We start from the raw sequence: 9,184 nt of genomic DNA, 5'->3' as shown, positions 1-9,184 counted from the left end.
TTTTTTTTTTTTTTTTTTGGTTTTTCGAGATAGAGTTTCTCTGTATAGCCCTGGGTGTCCTGGAACTCACTCTGTAGACCAGGTTGGCCTTGAGCTCAGAAATCCACCTGTCTCTGTGTCCCAAGTGCTGGGATTAAAGGCATGTGCCACCACTGCCCAGCTTGAGACAGTGTTTCACTCTGTAGAAGTTCTGGCTGTCCTGGAACTAACTACATAAACAAGGCTGGGCTTGAACTCACAGAGATCTGCCTGCTTTTGCCTCCCAAGTGCTAGAATTAAAGGCATGCACCACCATGACCAGCTTTTGATCTGCAGAATTCCTTTGGCAAACTTGTTGAGCATTTGATAGGTGGGTCTTGGATGAGTCTTAAGGATAGCCCAAAATCATGTTCTTATGACTGTTTTCTAAACATGGTCTTCAGAAGATGTGTAGAATATTTATGTGATTATTTAACAAGATTTTCCAAACACCTTATTAGAGCTAATTGCTTTATTATTAAAACTATTTTAAGAACACTATAAAATATATTAAAGCTATTAATCATCACCAAATGTGCTTCAATTTATGCACTGAAATAATATTAATTAAATTGCTACTAAGGCTAAGATCCAGGCATTCTAAGGGTCAGTCTTTGAGAAGGCAGTGCTAAAAGCCAAACAAGCTTTGTAACACAAAGGTGTGAAAGACAGAGCGACCACAGCCGATAAGACAGAAAAACTTACTTTAAAAAATGACATTTACTTATTTTGGGTTTGGAGATATGGAGGTGAGAAGACAACAGTCAGGAGTTGGCTCTTGTTTTCCAGTATGTGGGGTCCTGGAACTGAGGTCAGGCTGTCAGACTTGACAACAAGTGACTTTATCTGAGCCACTAGGCCAGCTGGCCCAGATAAACAATTTCTGTCCTTGTGCAGTTTCTGTTGGGAAATAGAATATAAGGAGATTTTTTTTAAAAATGAGAAATTATGTGGTGAAAAGTGGCCTTGAGAAAAATGAGCCTGAGCAAGTGAGGTTGGGGTTTCAGGAGGCGGATTATTGCCTTAGAGTTTGTTTACCATGGTCAGAAAGGATTTCCATGGAAGAATTCTACAGCACAGAGCTGTGTAGTGAGGGAAAAACATTCCAGACAGAAGTGCGGAGTACAGAGGTGCTGAGAGAGGTGAGGAGATTGGAGCCAGGCAGGCATGGAGAGACCAGAAAGAGGGAAAGCCAGACTAAGGGCAGCTTTTTAGCCAGGGCAAGAATTTAGGCACTGGGAACCTGTGCCTATAAACTATGATGCTTGCTGGCAAGTGGGAAGTTCTAGATTCGGTCCTTAGAACTGCATAGACTAGGCCTAGGGATGTATGTTTGCAATCCCAGCAATCAGGAGATGGGTCAGGAAGAACAAATATTTGAAGTAATCCTAATCTGAGACTAGTCTGTGGTTAGTGAGGCCCTGTCTTAGAACGAACCAACAGTCAATCAATCATGGTGGTGGGTTAGCATTGTAATACACACTTATAATCCAGTATTATCCTTAGCACAGGCTACATGAAAATCTGTCTCAAAAAAGGGGGGATGTTCTGTATAAGCTTAATGAGATATAAATAATATTCAACAAGTTTCACAGTAATGTCTAATCTTGGCTGTCCACTTGGCACACTTGGGAAGAGGGAACTTCAGGACATTTTCTTGATTGTTGATTGTCTGAGGAGAATCCTGGCCACTGTGGGCGGGTACCACCTCTGGGAGGCGGGGGTAGCTAATCTCAACCCTGGGAACAGACTGGTTTCTGCTTGTGTTCCTGCCCTGACTTCCCTCCACGATGGACTCTAACTTGCAAGATGGATAAACTCTTTCCCCCCCTCACTTTTCATTTGACCAGAGTGTTTTATCACAGGAACGGAAAGCAAAGTAAAGCAATCACCCTTCTAAAACAGTACACAGCTTGGGAGGTTTGAACGGTCAGCGGTGGCCGAGGAGCTGAGAAGAAAGGGAACCCTGATTGATGGACTCCAGTTGAACCCAGCAGTCAGGCAGTTCTCACCTGCTATTGCTAGCTCGCTCTCCTACCAACCACATCTCTTCCTTCTTTGTTTAATACCCAATGCTGTGTTTCAGGCCATCTTTATCCTCCCCAGTTTCTGCTCAGCACTGCCTCTTTCCCCTCACCCCTCACCCAAGGAATATAGTCTGCCCCGGTTTGCAGGATCCCTCTGCGTCAGCCTTCTGAGAGATGACACTGGTCTATGTAGTCTGATCATCACATCTTCTCTCCATTCCGGCTGCCTTTTACCCTGACTCCCTCCCACCTCATCACACCCTTTTTGTGCCAATCCTTCCTTCCTTCTACTATGTATGTCTTTTACTTTCTTGCTATCAACTTAATACAAATTGTAGTCTTACTAGTTTTTCTTCCTTTATTCCCATCCATACCCACGATTACTGATACTTTAGTATACCTGGTACTGCCAGTGTCCCTTTTCTAAAATGACTGGAACTTAAGAGGTGATTGTTTTGTACTTAATTATTACTGTATTTTTATAGTGGGCCTATAGAAGGAAAATGAGAAAGAAAAAGCATTCTACTGTCAGGAGAGGACTGAGAACAAAGTCTGGTGCCCTGAACACAAATCTAACAGAGTGAATGACACAACAATCCCTATCGCAACCTAATTCCTCTTGAATATTAAAAATACATAGATGAACAATGATCCCTTCAAATGATCTAAGTCTTAGATACTCATATGTCCCAGTGAAAACACACCTAGATCCAACAAACCAAGGCAATATATCTTCTCCAAACATTGCCAGTCCTATTACATTGCCATTACATTACAGTAATGACCCCCAATGAGAATGACTGAAATGAGTTTTCAGACAGAGAACATGTTCGAAGATGACATATAGAAGGCTGGAGAAGAAACACCTATGGCTTAAGACCATTGATACTTATGTAGACCAATGGTTAAGATCATTGATGTTCTTGTTGATGACCCAAGTTCAGTTCCCAGCTTTAGCATGGCAGCTCACAACTGCCTTTAACTCCAGTCCAAGGGATTTGTTGACCTCTTCTATACTCTGAGGGTGCCAGGCATGTGCATGTTGCACTTACATGCATACAGGAAGAACACTAATACATACTCTTTTTAAAAAAGGTTGATGCCAGGAGGTGGTAGCGTGCATCTTTAAACCCAGCACTTGGGAGGCAGAAGCAAGTGAGTTTGAGATCAGCCCGGTCTACAGAACAAGTTCCAGGACAGCCAAAGCCACACAGAGAAGCCCTCTCTCAAAAAACTAAAACAAGCTGGGCAGTGGTGGCGCACGCCTTTAATCCCAGCACTTCGGAGGCAGGGGCAGGTGGATTTCTGAGTTCGAGGCCAGCCTAATCTACAGAGTGAGTTCCAGGACAGCCAAGGCTACACAGAGAAACCCTGTCTCAAAAAAGACAAAACAAAACAAAAAACAAACAAAAAACCCTAAAACTAAAAACAAAACAAACAAAAAAGGGGTAAAGAGGTGGCTCATCAATTAAGAGCAGGCACTATTCACATAGAGGATCCAGGTTCAGTTCCTTGCACCCAGTTAGTAGCTAACACTCATCTGTTACTTCAACTCCAGGGGATCTGAAATCATCTTCTGCCCTCCATAAACACTGCATCTAAGTGGTACATAGACATACATGTAGGTAAAACACTGAACATAATAAAATAAGTAAATCCTATCATCTATCTATCTATTTTAAATCTATCTATCTATCTATCTATCTATCTATCTATCTATCTATCTATCTTAAAGAGGATACACACTCCTGAATGAATTGCATGAGACGTAGGGTAGAAGGAAGTATGCTTGGCCTTTGTGCACAATACTGACATGCAAGATCCGCACTGCTCTATGAAACAGCAAATATGAAGGTGACAGCTTAACATCCCCCAAACTCTGGCTCCCTACTACATGCTAATTTTGCCCCCCCCCCAGCAAAAAACAGTCACTATGTCTTTCTGGTATTCTGAGGGAAGCTTGGTAATTGCCACTTGGTTCTGCTGATCTTATAGATATGGACCCGAGTGGTGTTACTCAACATCATAATAATTTCAAAATACATGTTATACTACTTATACAAGTCCTTTTGCAGGCGAGAAGAAATAACTTCTGGGCATAAATTTAATCTCGCAATACCCTGCCCAAAAGGAACAGTGTCATAGGTTTGGGAACTTGTTTTAGGAACCCCAATGACAAGTGACAATTCACTTTTCATATAGGGTGAAATTTCTATCTCCTTTATTTCCATATGCAAATATTAGTCTTCTCAGCCTATTTAGAAATGCATATGATGTTGTCAGTTACATTATACTCATGCAGCGGTACGTGTATGTCACAAGACATATTTATGTAGATGCCCTAAAGTTATGGCGTCTTGGAGGACACTGGAGTGTAAATCAGTCCAGTGCTTGAAGACATGCTGCTGCAGTGGACGAGGTAGTCTCTCCCGGAGAGTTCACTTGAGCATTGTATCCCAGAGGTGGCTTGTGTTTCTTAGGTACCTGATTGATTTTAGGGCTGCCTCTTTTCCTACAGTCATTTGGAGTGCTACCTGCTTGAAAATGGTCAACGTGCCTTTTCCCTTTTCTCCAGGTGTATAAAAGGGCTGGTGTCTGCCCTTCACTACAGATGTCTACTGAAAGTCTCATTGGAGAGTGCCTTTGTGTGTCCACTGAAGAGGAGGGTATACAAAATATTTATGCATGTTAACTATAAATACAAGCCTTTTCTGGGGTTGTGCAATTGTAGGGTATCACAGGCCATCTTCAGTGCCATCTCTTCTTTCTGATTGGTTTGTTTTGCTTGAGACAAGCTCTCAGTACATAGCCCTGGCTGGCTAGGGACTTGCTGCACAGGTGGGTTAAGAACTCAGAGCCCCTACCTGTCTTTGCTTCCCAGAAATTAATCCAGGCATGTTCTTCCTTCTGTATCTATATAATTCCTTCCCATTCTCGAGGTCTAGCTTTCAGGGATTACGTCAGCCTGGCACAGCCCTCTCCTCTGACCTCTGGGACACTCTCTGTCTCATCCCTTAGGGTTTTTTCATTCTCAGACTTTGTAGCTGGTCCAGTTTGTGAGACTGTTTAGTGTGTTCTGTCTCTATGTCATGTTTCTTCACCTGGATTGGATGTTTTCGGAAATCACAGACCATGTTTAATCAGTCCTCACCTCCTTCCTGGCTTAGCATATGGTGGATGCTGAAACCTCATTTGTTAATGGAACAAGTGAAGCAAGTGTCAGTTTCCAGCACTGTCCTGGCAGCCATTTAAAAATGGTTCCGCGTATCAGAGGAAAATGGAGGTTCAGGGTCACTTAGCTCATCCACCACCTCTGATGGGAGAGTTTCCTCTTCAGGGGACAGCTTTCTGCTAGACTGAACATTTTCTAGGGCTTAGAAAAATAAGACAAGGAGGTTCCGTGGTTAAGGGCACTCCCTGCTCTTCCAGAGGATCCAGATTACTGCCTGTAACTCTAGCTTGGAGGGATGTGATGCTCTCTTGACATGGTTGTATGTGCTTATAACCCTTGCACTATGTTGACAGAGACAAGAGGATTCCCAAGGTTTGCTGGAGAGCCACCCTAGCCTACTGGATAAGTTCCAGGCCAGAAAGAGACCTTGTCTTAGAGAAAAGGTGATTGGTGCCTATGGAGTGACATCTGAGATTGTCAACAGCTCTCCATATGTACCTGCACATGTATACACTCAGGTGCACACACGAAGAATTCCTTGAGAAAAAGCCAAAGCAAACGACATCAAAACTAAAAACCAACTAACATCACCTCCCAAACCAAAAATTCCCTAAACAAAACCAAATAAAGATTAAAGTTCGTCCTTTCTTTCATCATTTCATATCTAGTAGTATCTACAAGAGTATTTCTGTTTTTCTTTTTCTCTAACACATACATTATTCTCCCTGGATTCTAGACTTTTAAATCTTTGTGTTTCTTTGTTCATTTAAAGCAGGGTCTCAGGTTTCCCTCCCTTGGCTTGAACTTCTGATTTTCCTGTCTTCTTCTATTAAGTGTTGGGATTATAGGACTGCTCTGCCACATCCACTTCATGTAGATGGAACCCAGAGCTTCATGCCTGGCAGGGAATCGATCTCTCAACTCAACTACATTTCCAATCCCTAAAACTTTGAAATATGTTTTTAAATGAAATAATTTATGATTGAGCTTCTGTTTCAGGTGGAGATTTTTTTTTTTAAAGTGTCTCAATGTGTAGCCCAGGCTAGTCCTGAACTCAAAGGATCCTCCTGCCTCAGCCTCTTGAGTGCTGGGTTTACAAGTTACCATCTCTGTGACTTTTATATCAAGAGAGTGTTTGAGACTGTATTCTGTCTTATATGTGGAAGGCAGCAATGCTAACCATTACATCACCAATGATCATTTGCCATCTAGTTTTCAAAAATGTGTTGGGCTGAAGAGATGGCTGGAATAAGGCACTTGCCATGTAATCTTGAAGATCTGAGTTCAGATCCCTAGAACCTATCCAAGATGGGCTCAGTAGCAAGTATCTAAAATCCCATTGCTCCCATAGTGAGATTGGAAGCTGAGGCAGGACTATTCCCAGAAGCTCGTGGGCCAGATAGCCTGGCTTACTTGGGGTAAACATCAAGAGACTCTCTCAAACAAGATGGAAGGTGAGGACCAGCTCCTGACGGTGTTTTCTGACCTTCACAGGCATACTCACACACACACACACACACACACACTCTCTCTCTCTCTCTCTCTCATACACATATACTAATACACACACACTCCATACACACACACACACTTATACACACACACACTCATATACATATGCACACAATATACACATATACTCACACACACTTGCACGCTCACACATACTCATGCCCCCACACAAAAAGATGCTAGATGGTTTGCTTAGATCCTGGTGATATGATCACAGATTGTTCCTATTTACCGACAGTTTAAAAATGGTAGTAATTAATTAGGACATCCCCCCTTCTGTTGATCCATTCAGTCAGTCAATGAATAATTATTGTGTACTTAGACATACCAGGCACTTTGTAGGCACTGAAGATGTAAAAATTACCAAGATAGACACAGCTCTGTTTCCATGTAGTTTGTCAGTGAGAGAGGAAGTAAACGAAGCAGGTGATATTTTCATGTAAGCAACAGACTAGACTGGGTGAGCTAACTCAGCAGGGTCAGAGAGGCATGGTGAAGAGACAAGAAGCCCGAAGGAAATGAGTTTGCCTTTTCTCTCACCAAGCTTTTTGGTAGTTTCACTACACCAAGTTGTCTGGAACCAAGCTTCCTTCTCCTTTGGCTATCGCTTAGTTTTACTTTTCTTTTCTAGACAGTTTTACTGAGTAGTCCAGCCTAGCTTCTCAACTGAAAATCCTCCTGCCTCAGCTTCCTGACACTGGAGTTTCATGTGCCACCCTGCTCAGTTTCCCTTTGCTTTATTTATCTGCCCAGTGTTGCTTATGAAAAGGGGATGGGAGCGTTCAGATGCCGGGCTCCGGGCAAGGCCTTAGTGGAGGAGGATCTTGCCTGTAAGCATTAGCTAGCCATACAGTGTGAATCTCAGGAAAGAGCTGCTAGACGGAGGGTAAGGGTGACTTACACTCTGGCTTCTTGTCTCATGTGATCTCCTCCTCGATGGACATGCTTATTGGGATACCACACGCGGGCAAGTGATGCAGAGCAGGGTCCTCTAAAGAGACGCAGGAGCTGGGATTGCCTGATCTTAAAGGTTTATTCCCTCCAAAATGGTGAGCCAAATAAACCTCTATATTGTCTTTCATATCATTCAATTATTTTTTCAGACAAGTTCTTGCTATATAGCCCAGGATGCTTTAATTTGAGATCTCTCTGCTTCAGCCTCCCAAGAACTGGAATTGTAGGGATGGTGTGGTTCCTGTCTTTTTGTTTTGTTCATTGAAAAAAAAAGAAAGCTGCAAAGGTGAAGTGCGTGTGAGATCTGGAGACTGAGGCTGAGTAACCTCCCAAAAAGATCAGTGAGTGAAACTGTCCCGCAGTTTCATGAACCGGGTTCTGCCTCGACTGAAGGGAGAAAGGCGACCTGAAACACAGAGTTCGAGAACAAAAGGACACCGGAGCCAAGTTGAGAGTTTCTAATCAAGGCTCTCTTTTACTTGGGGGGTTCAGCAATTATATACAAGAGAACAAACTGAATCTCTGGTTACAATGACATTTGAATAACATAAGGGATTCAGGAGGAGTTAGGAAGAGTCTAAACAAAGTCAAGGGGGAAATCCAAGGGAAGCTGGCTGCTGGGCTGAAGGTGGAGACTCAGGACATCCCGCAGGTCTCAGCTCAGGGGAGTGGCTGGAGGCGCAGTCTATAGTGGGGGAGGAGGTCAACAACAGATGTCCTCAGGCTGTATATGTGCCAGCCTGTAGGTGTAGCTTCCTCTGGAATCCTCAAAGACAAAACTCATAGTAGTGAGTCTTTGGTTTAGACACAGAAGACATGAGTTGAGTCTGTAGTGACAAGCTCCAATGTCTTGCAACTGAGGGACCCCAACAGACCAGGCTGAAGCAAATACAACAAAGTGTTAGTATTTCTAAAAGCTAAGTGGTGGGCATTGTCTTTGCCATTGTTTGGTTGGTGAGCTTGATGTTCTGTAGCTCCCACTGGCTGGCAACTCACCATTTAGCCCTGGAGAGACTCCAGTTCACACTCTTCCTGACAGACTCCCAAACATCTGGATTATAGGCACGTGCCACTGTGTCTAGCTCTCTTTTGTTTTTCTATGTATGTGAATTTGTTTTAAAGGTCTGCTTTTTGAAGAAAGAATAGAAGCATAGGTGAAGCATGAAGATGGAAGGCTTGGATAGCAACACAGGTGGGAAAAAATGAGGGCTTAAGCAAAGCAAAACAAAAAACAAAACAAACAGAAAGAGAGAAAGAAAGAAAGAAAGAAAGAAAGAAAGAAAGAAAGAAAGAAAGGTAGGAAGAAAGAAAGAAAGAAGGAAGGAAGGAAAGAAAGAAAGAAAGAAAGAAAGAAAGAAAGAAAGAAAGAAAGAAGGACAAGGTATATCTAAAAAAACAACAACAAAAAAGATGTATCTAGCCAGACTATGGGCGGTGCACACCTTTAATCCTAGCACTTGGGAGGCAGAGGCAGGTGGATTTTTGAGTTCGAGGCCAGCCT

Source organism: Mastomys coucha, unplaced genomic scaffold (assembly GCF_008632895.1).
Source record: "Mastomys coucha isolate ucsf_1 unplaced genomic scaffold, UCSF_Mcou_1 pScaffold18, whole genome shotgun sequence".
Lineage (NCBI taxonomy): Eukaryota > Metazoa > Chordata > Mammalia > Rodentia > Muridae > Mastomys > Mastomys coucha.
This window is presented reverse-complemented; position numbering follows the sequence as displayed.